General features: G+C 45.7%; 1 protein-coding gene across 1 annotated transcript in view; it reads left to right on the top strand.

Moving 5' to 3' along the window:
- The first annotated feature begins 545 nt into the window (after nt 1-545).
- The window catches only part of LOC113407755 (sorbin and SH3 domain-containing protein 1-like), a 186,283-nt gene continuing 171,811 nt past the window's right edge, over nt 546-15,017 (top strand). The window contains exon 1 of the mRNA XM_026657790.2: nt 546-615. The gene's annotated coding sequence lies outside the window, so the exon portion shown is untranslated. The remainder of the gene's footprint in view (nt 616-15,017) is intronic.

Raw genomic sequence — 15,017 nt, 5'->3', positions numbered from 1 at the left:
AGACCTTACTGTGGGTTCCCACCCTTCCTCCTAACAATTTCACCATGCCTGGAATTAGGAGTGACGGAAGCCTGCAACAAGTGCAGAAAGGGGATACCACATCCCTTGATCAAGTATCAGGGGGTAGCCGTGTTAGTCTGTATCTACAAAAACAACAAGGAGTCTGGTGGCACCTTAAAGATTAACAGATTTATTTGGGCATAAGCTTTCGTGGGTAAAAACCTCACTTCTTCGGATGCAAGAAGAAACATCCCTTGATGTTTCACCCGAGCCTTAGCCATCTGGCTAGCCCAGCGCGGAAGCTGCCTGGTGGATGAAGAGTAAGTCTGATTGCACTCTTATCAGCCCTCCTTGTTTTTTTCCAGTGCAAAGCACAGACCCTTTCCATTTTTGCTGTTGCGTTGGTGAGAAGGAATCATTTGTGAGGCTTGCCAACTGAGCTTTGCCGGAGTGGATGATTCCAGAGCCATTCTAATGAGGTGGGAGGAAACACAGCCCATTGGCCAGCTGCTCATGTGTCTGTGAAGTCAGGACTTCATGCAACAGAAAAACAGAGCAGCAAATCTGCAGCATGTAGTGTTCTCGGAGCAAGGAAGCTGTCGATTCATTTGCAAGGTAAGATCATCTATGCATTTAACTTTTTCATCAAGCCAGACCTTTTCCAGGTGTGGTAGCTAGTAATTCAACTCCCCCCCCCCCACCGCATTAAGGAATCCCGAGGGGTCCATTTTATTACTGAGGCCATCGTAGCTAGGACGACCAGGTGTTCTGTAAAAGGCCAGCATGTTGTAGGATTTTAGTCTCGTCTCTGTATTCTAGACATTGTTGTGTTGCACCACGATTTTTATACAAATCGAAGATTTATTACAGAGCCTTTAGGTTAAGGAGATTGCAGATGTAGACTTTGGAAAGACTTTGTAATCATGGCTTTAAACAGAAATGGAATTTTGGTTTTGGTGTGGGCACAAATAGAACATCCCGGTTAACACAAGGGGAAATACACACATACGTGCTCTGCGTGTGTTTGGACTGAGTAAACTACATCTGCTGTGGAAAGGCTTCATCTCCCAGCCCTGGGAGAGCTAAAAGCAGGATGTATGTATTACAGTTGTTCATTCATTAGTGGCTGCAGATAATGCAATTATCAAGTCAGCAGTGCATGAATGCCGCCGTGCGTGCTGCACACCGAGAACACTGTACTTCGGGGAATCGACACTTGCTGTAGTTTGAATAAAATACAAGGCTGGAAGGAGGAAATGTCTCTGTGGGTGGGGAGGGGGCTATTGGTTAATCTAGATCACTCCATTGTTCCCAAGGATTGGTATGGTCCGTGCATTCCCGTGGAGAGACCTGTCCATAAAAAATTCAGGAGTGGAAAAAAAAAAAAGCAACAGCTTCAGGTATCCCTGTTGCCTGACGGATGGGGTAGATGTCTTGGTGCTTGTGAATTCACAGCATTTTAATTATGTCCCCGCATGGAAAGGGCTGTATTTACAGTCCACTCTTTTATTTACATATCAGATCCTGCATCCCTGGTGTTTCTGCTCCTGTTGTAAGGTGTCTTGGGGACGGTGAGAAATCACCATTGTGTTTTGCCACGAGCAAGAATATCACTTGTTTGTTTATTAGCCTATTAGGGTAATGGGAAAGCCATTCCTGCCCTGCTGTGCAGATCTCATTTCAGCAAAACTGCCTGTTCTCCAGCTTGTACGCGTTTGATTTTTAAACAGTGAGTGTACTGTGCTCATGCCAAGCCTACGGCTGCTATGCCTCCAAACTGCCTGTCGTTAGTTCCTAAAGCAAAAGCTCCACTTAGAGTGGAACCTGGAACTTCATGAATGGGATTTGCCCAAGCAAGGGTGTGCTGTGTACCTATCTAAGGGAAGAGAGGGAATGGTTTACTGACTTTTAGCTGCTGCTGTGCTCCTGCACTCAGTATTTCTGTTCTGCTTGTGTTGGCACTGCTCTCCCTGAACTATAATTTGTACAGTAGTGCTTTAAAAATCTATATTATTCAAGATCAGGACCCCTGGTGCTAGGTGCTGTACAGACACATAGTGAGAGACACTCCTTGCCCCACGGAGCTTACAGTCAGAGACAAGACAGACAAAGGGTGAGAGGAGAAACAGAGGGCCAGGGAGGTTAAGTGGCTTGCCCAAGGTCAAGTAGTAGCTCAGTAGCAGAGTTGGGAATAGCTCCCATGTCTCCTGAGTCCCCAGGCTAGTGCTCTAACCATGTTGCTTCTCTTATACTAGCATTGATACTTTAGTGATTCTGTTGCACTGGTTCTTCACTCACACTCTTTCTGTTTAGATAGGTTGTTTAGATTTATTGATTATCTTAAAATATGCAGAGTGTTTTAAAGATGGTCTACTCTATAAAGCCAACCCCAGTACAGTAAATCTATAGAGAAACATGCAAATACACTGTGATGTTTAGACAGTCAAAACCACAATTATTGTGCCACCTTTAGAACACAGACTTATTCCACAACACACACACATTCTATCCAGAAAAAAAGCGGTTTCTAATATGTTCTGTATGCATGGAGGGCTAAGCTAGAAATCAGAAAAGTATGTTCAAAATGAGTATTTTCAGGTGCCTCGTCCCTCAGTAATAATTGCACAGGTGATGTTGAGAGTACAAAATTACAGGAGTATGACAAGGGGAGATAATGTGATAAGCAGGTTTCTTCTTGCACGTTCTCCACTTGCTGTTGAGGGAAAGGGTGCGAGGGCTGGGGAGATGTCAGTGAAATGTTGAAGCATACTGAAAATGCTGAATTACCACGGTGGCAGCTTTAGAGAAGGGAGCATCTGAGGAAAGGTTTAAATTACTGTTCTTCACTTAATTACATTTCTTATTTTGAAAAGACTGCTATATGTGAGAGTATTTGTGGGGAGAGTCATCATTCAAAGACAGGGTTGGGCAACAATTGTTGGTCCTTGAATTTAGTTATCCTACTTAATATCACCACAGCTGCTTTGCTTATTCATTTATGAAATGGATAGGAAATGATTTGCTTTGCTGATATCTTGCAGCAGTGAGCTCCACTGGTTAATTATCTATTGCCTAAACTCCCTAAAGTGTTGCTTTGGATCTGCTTTAAATGTTTGGCTCTTAATTTCATTGAGTGCCTCTTTGTTTTTGCCTTATAAGACAGGGTAAATGGGAATACCAAATTAGCCTTATTGATTTGTTTTGTTTGTTTGAAAGCTAAGGGCTCTGTCCTTTTTGGCTGCTCCACATTGATGGAATCTATTCTCTCGCTGCACTTTTCTTTACATTAAGCCAGGGGAATGTCTACAAGTCCAGTGGTCTGATCCTGAAACCTTCATTCACATGCATAAGCCCATTGACCTTAGTGGCACTATGCACATGAAGACACATTGCAGGATTGGGCCCTATACTACCTATATATTGTTTATGCCACAAGGGTTAAGGCTAGGTCAGCACATGCATTACACAATGTGATTTGTATGACAGTAGAAGCCCCAGCTGAGACCAAGGCCCCATGGTGCTGTATGAACATATAGCACGAGGCAGGCCTGGCCCGAAGAGCTTACAATCGAGGCAGACAAAGTAAAGAACGGAAGGAGAAAGAGGCATAGAACATTTCCCAAGGCCAGTGACAGAGCCGGGAGCAGAACTCCCAGGCCAGTGGCCTGGTCACTAGATCGTGCTGCCTCCCAGTGACACAGCTTTCTGCTTTCCCTAGAAAGTCATTCTGGAGGGCATCTCCAGGCACTCCCACATGTAGCTATATCTTCACCACTGCCAAAGGGTCTGCTCTGAAGTACCCCTCCCCCCGGCAAGATGAAGACGTTTAGCTGTGGGAGTTGGCTCCAAGCACCAGCCACGAGGGAGAGCAATGATAAATGTGTTCCATGTGCCCATGAGGTAGCTCCAATGCTTCTACAGCTCTCCTGGCTGGGGCAATTGAGACTGAACTACAGACAAGCATTGATGGAAGCTGCTCCTAAATTTACAGCTAGCCCTGCCTAGTTTATTTGTAATCTGGCCATTAAATCTTCTTTCTGGGCAAGAGGTCATCTAGTCCAGTGTTTTTCAAACACTGGGTTGCGACCCAGTACTGGGTCATAGAATGTAAGATGCTGGGTCGCGGCGGCTCTGGTCAGCACCACTGACCGGGCTGTTAAAAGTCCCATCGGCGGTGCTGCCTGGCTAAGGCAGGCTAGTACCTACCTGTTCTGATACCATGCTGTGCCCTGGAAGTGGCCAGCAGCAAGTCTGGCTCCTAGGAGGGGAGGGGCACAGGGCTCCGCGTGCTGCCCCCACCCCGAGCACCAGCTCCGCACTCCCATTGACCAGGGGATGGTGCCTGCGGGTGAGAGCCGCGTGGAGCTGCTTGCACACCTCCGCCAAGGAGCCGGACCTGCTGCTGGCCACTTTCGGGACACAGTGCAATCCGTGGTGCCAGGACAGGCAGGAAGCCTGCCTTAGCACCCCCACTGCGCCGCTGACCAGGAGCTGCCCGAGGTAAGCCCGCACCCCTATCCTGCACCTCAACCCCCTGCCCCAACCCTCATCCCCCCCAAACCTAGAGCCCCTTCCTGCACCCCAAACCCCTCATCCCCAGCCCAGAGCTCTGACCCCCTCCTGCATCCCAACCCCCTGCCCCAGCCCTGAGCCCCCCCACCCCAAACTCCTCATCTCCAGCTCTGTTGGGTTGCGGGCATCAACAATTTTCTTCTACTGGGTCGTCAGAAAAAAAGTTTGAAAACCACTTATCTAGTCCAGTCCCCTGCACTCATGGCAGGACTAAGTATTATCTAGACCAGTGGTTCCCAAACTTGTTCCGCCGCTTGTGCAGGGAAAGCCCCTGGCAGGCCGGGCCAGTTTGTTTACCAGCCACGTCTGCAGGTTCGGCCAATCGTGGCTCCCAGTGGCCACGGTTTGCTGCTCCAGGCCAATGGAAGCTGCTGGAAGCGGTGCGGGCTGAGGGACATACTGGCTGCCGCTTCCAGCAGCTCCCATTGGCCTGGAGCAGTGAACCGCAGCCAGTGGGAGCCACAATTGGCCGAACCTGCGGACGCGGCAGGTAAACAAACCGGCCCGGCCCACCGGGGCTTTCCCTGCACAAGCGGCAGAACAAGTTTGGGAATCGCTGATCTAAACCATTCCTGGCAGATGTTTGTCTGACCTGTTCTTAAAAATCTCCAGTGATGAATATGAATGAATATTAACACAAGTCCTTGAGGCTCATAGTTGTGGGTAGGTTGTTTTATTCCGATGGGTTTACCATCCTTATTGGGGAGGCTAGGAGGTTAGAGCTTAAACTTTCCGGCCAAGATTTTTAGAATTGGAATCTAAAGTTTAGGCTCCTAAATCCTTATTAAGAGCCTAAACAAGGAATCAAATTTTCCAAAATGGAGAGTACCCAGAATCTCATACCCCTGATTGATATAGCTACATGCCAATATAACATTTCAGTGTATACCAGACCTATGGCATGGAAAGACAAAGTGATTACTAATGAGGTGAAAGGTTTGAATGGTCAGTAAATTCGCACCAGACTCTGGTTTTGCTGAGTCTTTTGTTTTTGTTTTTCTCCTCACTTCATTTTTCTCCATACTGGCTTGATCACCCCTGGAAGACTTTGGAGTCTACTCAGTAAGAGGTGTCAGCCTCACACTTTGAGCGACGCAATTGAATAACAATATGTCTCAAGGGAAAACCCCATATAACTTACTGGGTAACCATAATTAGAGTAATTACTTCCGCAGACTTAATTCCACATCCATGCAGTTTAACATGTTTGCAGTTTTCTTGTTTACTTCCTGTCCTAAATGTTATGCAGTGTTTTGTGTGTTGTTCCAACATTCTGCCACAAAGGTGGCTGCATTTTAGGAGTGGATGAAACAATCCTTGTATATCCATTGTCAAGCTTTTAAGGATGCATTGAGGTCTAAAGTTTAACCTCTTTACAAACATTACAAGCTTTGTAGCAAAGAGGCCCTAGTGTAAAATACGAAGTATTGATTTATTGTTAGGAATACCACTGAAATAATTTACGCTTCCTGTTATCCCAAGAACCTGCAGAGAATTCATCCAGTAACACTATGGATGGGAATCTTCAATGGCCCTGTCATCTTAGGTACATAGGAAACAAAATAGCAGTAATGCAGTTGACCCATTAACGTGATTCATAGCCATATTGGTCTTTCTAGGAACAAGATGTTTACAAAATATTGCCAATATGTGTGCCCCCCAAAGGACAGATGGACCATTCTGGCCTTGAATAAATCAGATAGACTTTACCAGCTCTAGCAAAGTTTGGCTGATTTTTTTTTTCTTAAAATAAAATAAATTAAGTTAGAATGATGTTTTTTCATGATGGCAGTGTCTGGATGAGGGAATTGGTAATGGGATACAGAACCTTTTACCTTTGTAACCAGTTTAAATTTGACCCCGGTCAGTAAGGACCAAAAGTTCATCATCATCATCATGGCAAATCCCAAAGGAACGTAATGTCCTTGCAGATTGGGTGCCACCTGGATTGAAGGACCAGAAACTGCTTCTGTTCAGTTATTTCTATTGGTTTCCCTAGTGCCCACTCCATATCCCTCACAAGCCACCATAAGTGGCACTATCTGGTACCCTAGATGGCAGTCTCAGCAGAGCAGCCAAGAGAGGTCAGTCCTCAAGCCTAAATCCACTCTGAGAGTTGGTCTTTCCAAGTCAAGGAGGGGTGAGGCACATTAGTAACGTGATGAAAAGCCTCCTTTCAGGGCCCTGGGAGCAGACGGGAGGAAGAGGCCAGGTTTAGGTTCTGCACAACTGGAATTTTAACAGAAGCTTGAGTTATTCTGTGTTCTACCCCAGCACAAGCACAAGCCCAAGGTGCAGTGGCTAGTGTGGTCCAAGAGAAGGTTATATAAGCTCTGGGAAGGAATAGCAATAGGATTGTTCCTGTTTGATGCAAGATGTTAGGTGAGATGATCTAAGGGATCCATGAAGATGGGACACTGGGTGGGGAGGGCTCTGAGTTACTACAGTGAATTCTTTCCCAGGTATCTTCCTGCTGGGTCTTGCCCACATGTTCAGGGTCTAACAGATCGCCATATTTGGGTCGGGAAGGAATTTTCCCCCAGGTCAGATTGGCAGAGACCCTGAAGGTTTATTGCTTTTTTCTGCAGCATGGGGCATGGGTCACTTGCAGGTTTAAACTAGTGTAAATGGTGGATTCTCTGTATCTTGAAGTCTTTAACCCATGATTTGAGGACTCCAGTAACTCAGCCAGAGGTTAGGGGTCCATTTCAGGAGTTGGTGCAACTCTGTGGCCTGCAATGTGCAGGAGGTCAGACTGGACGATCACGTTGGTCCCTGCTGACCTTAAAGTCTGTGAGTCTAAATATGCCATGTTCACTGTGGATCATGGAGCATCCTTGAAGCTGTCTCAGTCGAGGTGCATATGCGGACTTTTGTCTGTCATTAATGGTATTTAAACAAGGAGATGTACTAAATTGTAAACAGGGTGATCTGTTTAACCCATAAAGATAACTATTTGCTCCCATTCCCTTCTGATTGGGGCTGTGCAAACACGGGAAAAATATTTGCAAGTGTTTGTTCAAATAAGACATGTCTTTGCTATTATTATTTAACTCCCCTTCATTGGCTCAGTTTTCGGAACTGTTTATAGGACAGTTTTTGCTCCCTAGAATGTTCATGTTGCTGAATACCTGTGTGAAATGGACTTGCTTCAGAAGTACTCGACATCCATAAGAACGGCCATACTGGGTCAGACCACAGGTCCATCTAGCTCAGTATCCTGTCTTCCGACAGTGGCCAATGCCAGGTGTCCCAGAGGGAATGAATAGAACAGGTAATGATCCCGTTGCCCATTCCTAGCTTCTGGCACACAGAGTCTGGGGACACCATCCCTGCCCATCCTGGCTAATAGCCATTGATGGACCTATCCTCCATGAAATTATCTAATTCTTTTTTGAACCCTGTTATAGTCTTAGCTTTCACAACATCCTCTGGCAAAGAGTTCCACAGGTTGACTGTGCATTGTGTAAAGAAATACTTCCTTTTGTTTGGTTTAAACCTGCTGCCTATTAATATCATTTGGTAACCCCCTAGTTCTTGTGTTATGAGAAGGAGTAAATAACACTTCTTTATTTACTTTCTCCACAGCAGTCATGATTTTATAGACCTCTATCATATCCCCCCTTAGTCGTCTCTTTTCCAAGCTGAAAAGTCCTAGTCTTATTAATCTCTCATATGGAAGCCGTTCCATACCCCTAATAATTTTTGTTGCCCTTTTCTATACCTTTTCCAATTCCAATATACTCTCTTTTTTGAGATGGGGCGACCACATCTGCATGCAGTATTCCAGATGTGAGTGTATCATAGATTTATACACAGGCAATATGATATTTTCTGTCTTATTATTTATTCCTTTCTTAATGATTCCCATCATTCTGTTCACTTTTTTAACTGCTGCTGCACAGTGAGTGGGTGTTTTCAGAGACCTATTCACAATGACTCCAAGATCTTTCTTGAGTGGTAACAGCTAATTTAGATCCCATCATTCTATATGTAGAGTTGGGATTATGTTTTCCAATGTGCATTACTTTGCATTTATCAGCATTGAATTTCATCTGCTATTTTGTTGCCTTTTGTGAGATCCCTTTGTAACTCTTCGCAGTCTGCTTTGGACTTAACTATCTTGAGTAGTTTTGTGTCATCTGCAGATTTTGCAACCTCACTATTACCCGTTTTTCCATCTTGAAGGCTGCCATCTTGTGTTTGGGAATCAGCCAGTCAGGGCGCAGAAACCATAGCATGTGACTCAACTGACCAGTCACACAGTTCAAATAGCAAATAATGGGAGAAATTTGACAGTTTGCCAGTGGCCAAAGAGCTGAACTATGTTTAAATAAACCACTGGATGAAGAATTTAAGATAATACCGGCTCAGAAAAGCTTCCTGCTTCTAACCCCATCTCCAGAAGACAGGCAAAATTTGTGAGTGTGTCCCCCCCCCCCCCTCCAATCTGTTGATCTTTGCGGTCAGCTGCAGACTTCAGCCTTGAACTTCTCCGAGACTACCCATGTGCAATCCAGTATTTGTCAGTGCTGCTTCCTGCTCCAGGAGTTGTGCCCGCTTTTCTGTTTCAAGCCAGTTTGTTCTTTTATCCTCTGCCCACAGATTTCCCCAGGGGACCTCTTCAATTAGGAGGTTGGATATTTGACCATAGTTAGCTGTCTACCCCTTGATTGCTGAGTCCAGGCCAGGATTTAGGAAGACCTTGTATGGTGATAGTAAGCAGTACAGACCGTGTGAGTCATTTTAGGAGAAAGAGATCCAGGAAGAGCCATGGGGTCTGTCTGTGTCCAGCAGCCTTAGCAAAGAATCTTCTTTCTTTTCATTAAAACTGAGGCCTGTCTCTCCTCTACTCTGAGAGAGATCATAGATGATATTTGTGCATGGACATAGCTATATGGGCAGTGTGTAATATTAGTTACCAGTGAAGTCTTATAACCTGTTCTCATGTAATGTGTGTTTCAAGAAAAAACATTCAGAAACCTATTAGGTTCAATACATCATCACAAAGGGAAGAATGCAACATATACTCAAACCCCAAAGAAAGATCTTCAGGGAAATGGTTATGCACGACAGCCTCTGCTGAGGCAGTGTAGCATCCCAAGCCCTGGAAGCATCCCCATGATAACACATTTTAATAGGCGATTAGATAGCTTTGTTTCTTCTTTGACAAGGCCTGTGCAGTGCCATCAATATAGAGAGCTCACAAACTCCTGGGCTGGTTAATTATTAAAGGAACCTGCTAAATATTTTATACCATTTTAGTAGTGGTTTAGCTCACATCTATTGATATTTCCCCCTTCTCTCTTTCTTTTTGAGGTCTCCAAGAACAGAGGGAAAATAACCCTCAGTAAACTAGGAACCAATTTACACTCATCTAAGATTTGAAAAGAGAACACACATCTAAAGCACATGCTTCGCATTGTATCCTGGCTTAGAATCCCTTGTCTTGACTTCTCCTATTGTCTCGCTCAAGTTCTGCTTTTTGGGGTAATTGTCACCTTTGAAAAGAGTTGTGAATTTTTTAATATTTAGATTCTGGTAGCATCTAGACGTCAGCCAAGCTAAGGCCACATTGTGCAAGGTGCTGTACAAGCAGGTATAGTAAATAACAGTAACTGCTCCAAAGAGATCATAAGAGACAAGACCTAACAAGTGGATGAGACAAACATGGGGTGGGAGAGATGCCTAATAAAAATAATAGGGATGCATGCAATTCTTAGCCAGTCAGAAGTAGGAATCACAATTTGCCACCTGTCTGGCCATTTTCAGTTCTGCCATATCAGTGAGATATGTTTTATTAACTGATAGAAATTCCCCAGACATTGGAGAAATTTGGATCTGAACTTAGTGGCTTGAACCTCTCTCTAAAATACCTGTAAATATTTGCCTGCTGAAGTCGGGCTATTTCAGAAGCTTTGTACAATGGCTCCTGAAGAGTTCGTTGCCTTCCTTTTAAAACAGGTGCTTAATTACACACTATCAGTTTTTGGCCCTACCATAACAAAGACAGTAAATAATAAATCTTAGTCCCTGTCCTCTTTTATAACAGGTTCTCTTATTACTTGAACTAAAATTGCATGTAGGGGCACCAGGATTGGGCCCCCAGGTGTTAGGCACTGTACAAACACACAGTAAGAGACATTTGTTGTCCCCAAAGTGCTTTCTTTGCAGTAATACACAGCTTATGTAATGATGGGCTACATTGTCCATGGGAAAATAATGACAAGTATTAAAAAAGGTACTAATGTCAGATGGATGGCTAGCTTTTATCAGACCGATGGATAGTACCCACTATATGTATAGCCCTGCAGGCCTTGTAATCGTTACTCTTTATTAACAGTAGGTTTTTATTAATATTTCTTAAAGTATATTTAATTTATTGCATCAGTTTGTTGGACACCTGTGCAGGCTTTCATAACAATTATGCACATCGAGATAAACAAAAAATACCCCCTAAGGCTGTCCTAATTCTTGGGACAGAATGGATGTGTACATGGGAGAAAACTGCTAAGCAGTCTGTGATAATGACACTGGATGGGCATCATTCCATTTAAATTCTTTTAACTGTGTTTTATTTCTAAATTAGTAGAGAAATACAATGTGGATGTCATGCAGCTACAACAGTGATCTTCAGTGAATTGATTAGTCTATGCCTTCTTGCTAGCTTGCAAACAATAGGAACTCTAAGAGAAATCTTGCGTCAGGCCCAAAACTTAGCACAGGTCCTATTTCAGCAGCCCTTTAGAAATGGGGGAATCCTGTTGTTCAGCTATGGGTGTGGGTCAGGTAGGTATCGCATTCAAATACCCCTGTAGAGGGGCGGACTCACCCCTGCAGCGCCTCCTGCTGGTCTCTTATGGGAATTAGCTCATCAACCCAGGAGCGCCCTCTGCAGGCCAGTGATCCGCCTGTCCTCTGGCCCCCCGTGCCCTTGTACCTGGGGTGCTGCCCCCTAGCAGGAACCCCTCAGTGTTAGGGTCTCCCCTCCCCAGGGAACCTCCACCCACTATTCCCACCTTGCCTCCGTATAAGGCTACTACCAGTCATTGTCTAGCCCCACGCCCTGGGGCAGACTGCAGTATCAGCCTACTCATCACTGGCAAGGTTGGGTTTGGACCTGCTACCTTAGCCTACCCCTGGGCTGCCTTCTGCTAGGCCACAGCCTGGGGCTTTCCAGGCTGGCACTCCCCAGCCCTGTTCCACTCAGGTACTCTGTCTCTAGCTCACTGGCTCCCAGCCTCTTTATACAGGCCAGCTGGGCCTGATTGGGGCATGGCTACAGCTGAGCCCACTTTCCCCAATCAGCCCAGGCTTCTTGCCCCAGCCACAGCCTTCTTCTGGGCTGTTTTAAGCCCTTTAGGGCAGGAGCGGGGTAACAACCCCGCTACAACCCCATATAAAATGGTTCTGCTCAGTGCATGAGAATGGGGGGGATATTTTTTTCTGATTGTAGCTGCAGTCTGTACAATCCCTGCTAATCTTCCTTCTCCTGGGTTTGCGTGTTCTGTACATCTGTTCCTCCTTGGTTAGGGGTTTTAATTTAAAAGATCCCAGGCCTATTATTTCGCTGTTTGTTGCCATCGGGTTGGGCTTTCTCACTTCCAGTAGGAATGGAGAGACACCTCCTGACTCAGTAGATCTGCTTCTGTGGTGAGGTGTATGGACCTTTAGTTGTTAGGAGTCTGGATAGGCTACTGCCACTTCACAAGACAGAGCTGAGAGCTGCACTTTGCTATCTCATGGAGAACTTACTTTTGTTCTTTGTTTGTGTTGTTTTTCCTTTATCTAGAACAAAAGCAATTCAGACTGCAAGTCTGTTTGTGCTCATTGAAAAACATATTAAAAACTGATTAGATTGACCCATACAAATGTACTGCTGCTGGCATTGTGGAGCTAGCAGAGCTGGGACACAGTATGAGCCTGGTGACACTATGCCTTATGCTTCATCAGCCTATAACTATCAGCTGCAGACTCTTGGAGTCCCATGTAAGAGCAAAAGGCCTGATCCAAAGCCACTGAAGTCCCTGGAAAGACTCCTGTTAACTTGTGGGCTTTGGATCAGGACCAGGAAGATCCCAGGCTGAGCTGGCAAGGCTGGTCATTAAATAAATCGTCCAACTTTTAACTGAGTGGACTTGGTCTGAGAGTGAGAAAGAGAGCGGGAACGTGGAACCCACACAATGACCTTGTTTAGTCCTTTGCTGGACTCTAGCAGCACCTTAGTTTCAAATAATGCAAAAGGGCCTGAGTGCCACACCAACCAAAGTGCCAGCAGTATCTCGTAGCCTGTGCCAAAACTCATAGGAAATGCTAAGCCATTTGCCCTGTTGACACCCAGAAGAATTTCCCTCCTAGTAAAGTGGCCCTCAGCTGTGCAAAGAAGGTGGGTGCAGTGTGCATCATAGACCTCTCAGTACAGGCACTCTGTTGAACACACAGGCCCCAGGCTGAGGGTGAGTTGCTGAATGATCATTGTTTCCTGCTAACCTAAAATTTTTATACTTCTTCCTTAAAGCCGCTGTGTAGACAGGCCTCTCTGGGGGTAGGTCCACAAGCCTCCCAGCCCAGAGAGACAGATGCGCGCTAGCTCCACTCGAGGTAGCATGAGAAAAATAGCACTATGGTCGTTGTTGCACACTCGGTGGCTTAGGCTAGCCACCCGAGCTTGGACCCAGGGGGTTGGGCAGGCTTGGACTGTGGTGGCTTCCTTCTACTCTCCTATGTGCATCTAAGTGGCAAGAATCCATCATCTTCTGAAATACTGAATATGCCCATATGGCACTTCACACCAGCTAGTGATTTGAATATGGAGTAGTGTGTCAGGGGAAACTTGCTCATTAAGGCCTGGTCTACATTACAGAGTTAGGTTGACATAAGCCAGCTTATGTCAACCTACTTGTGTAAGCATCTACACTGCAGTGTTCCTCCCATTGATTTAACTTTCTCACTATGCCGACCTAATAACTCTGGCTCCATGAGAGGCGTAGCGCTTAGGTTGATGTAGTTAGGGCAATGCAGTTTCTGTATAGAAACAGCGTTGCTTACATTGCCTGTTGCTGCCTTTGACAGCTGGAACCCGGGGGTAGATAGCTGGAGCCACATGGCCTCAGGGCTACAGTGCCACACAATTACCCACTTAAGTTGGTGCAAGCACTCCTGCTGAGGATGCACACTGCCGACAGAAGAAGCACAGTGTGGACATGAAGCGCTGATGTAATTACTGCGGTGGCTGTAGGTCGACCTAACTTAAGTCAACTTAATTTTGTAGTGTAGACATGCCCTTATTTATGTCTAACACCTGCTGGGCACCCTCTTGGTTATTCCAGCCTCCACTTGTTGCCTCATGCAGGAGTGCCAGAAGCTCTCTGGAGGGAGGGGGGTGGGGAGATGACCGGTGCCTGAACTGTGCCTCACTCCCACTCTGCCCCTCCCCCGAGGCCCTGCCCACAAGGCCCCGCCCTCTCACTTGTTGCTTGCCCTTAAGGTCCCCTGGCCTCACCTGTTCCGGGGCGCCTGGCCTCATGTCTGTATTCTAGTTTGCAAGTGTTTTGGGGCAGGGCTCTGTGAATCACCTACCCTTCCTCTTGATGTGATATTCATAAGACAGGACATCCCATTCCTAGCTCTGTTTCTGACTTAGTGCATGATCTTGAGCAAATCACACAACCTTCTTTGCCCTTTAATTTCCCTGTCTGCAAAGTTGGGGGGATGCTTGCCTAACTGCCATGGAGGTTATGATGTCTAATTTTGTACGGTGAGATCCTTAAATGAATAGTGCAAAAGACGATCATTCTCACTTTTGCCCGGGGAAAGTGATCTGCTCAGTTGATATGTATGTCTCTTATATTCCAGTTTGCCTAGAAACGCAGATGCTGGAGGAAGTGGTGTTGGTGGCTCAGTAGGGGCCACTCTTCCCTCTGAATCAGTACTGAAACAATGCCACTGCATGGTGCTAGAGGCCATTGTGCTCTCAAGGTGATAAGGTCCTGACCACATGAGCCTATTAAAAAGGCCATTGTGCTTTGCACAAGGGGAGGGCCATTAACCCTGGTGTCTTGTTTCAGTGCCATCTTGGGGCTCTGGCTTTCCCCCTGCAGTGCTGACTGGGTGCAGTATAATCCCCTGCCTGTTGCATGACATTGTGGCATGCTGTTAAACAGCTCTTGCAATCTAGCCCAGAGGTGGCTGCGATGGATAACACGATTCCTATGCTGCATGTGGTTTGTGAAGTACTTTGGGATCCCAATGGATGGAAAATGCCATGAATGTATGAGATATCACTGTTGTGGAAAAATCATTGCTGGGGAAAACTTGACTGGAAGATTGTGGCAGTTAAGATCAGTCTGTCACCTAAATGCTGACACTTATAAATCCATGGTACACCCACATCTTGAATACTGCATACAGATGTGGTCTCCTCATCTCAAAAAAGATATACTGGC

This window comes from Terrapene carolina, unplaced genomic scaffold (assembly GCF_002925995.2).
Source record: "Terrapene carolina triunguis isolate 2854851 unplaced genomic scaffold, T_m_triunguis-2.0 Scaffold310, whole genome shotgun sequence".
Lineage (NCBI taxonomy): Eukaryota > Metazoa > Chordata > Testudines > Emydidae > Terrapene > Terrapene triunguis.
This window is presented reverse-complemented; position numbering and strand designations above follow the sequence as displayed.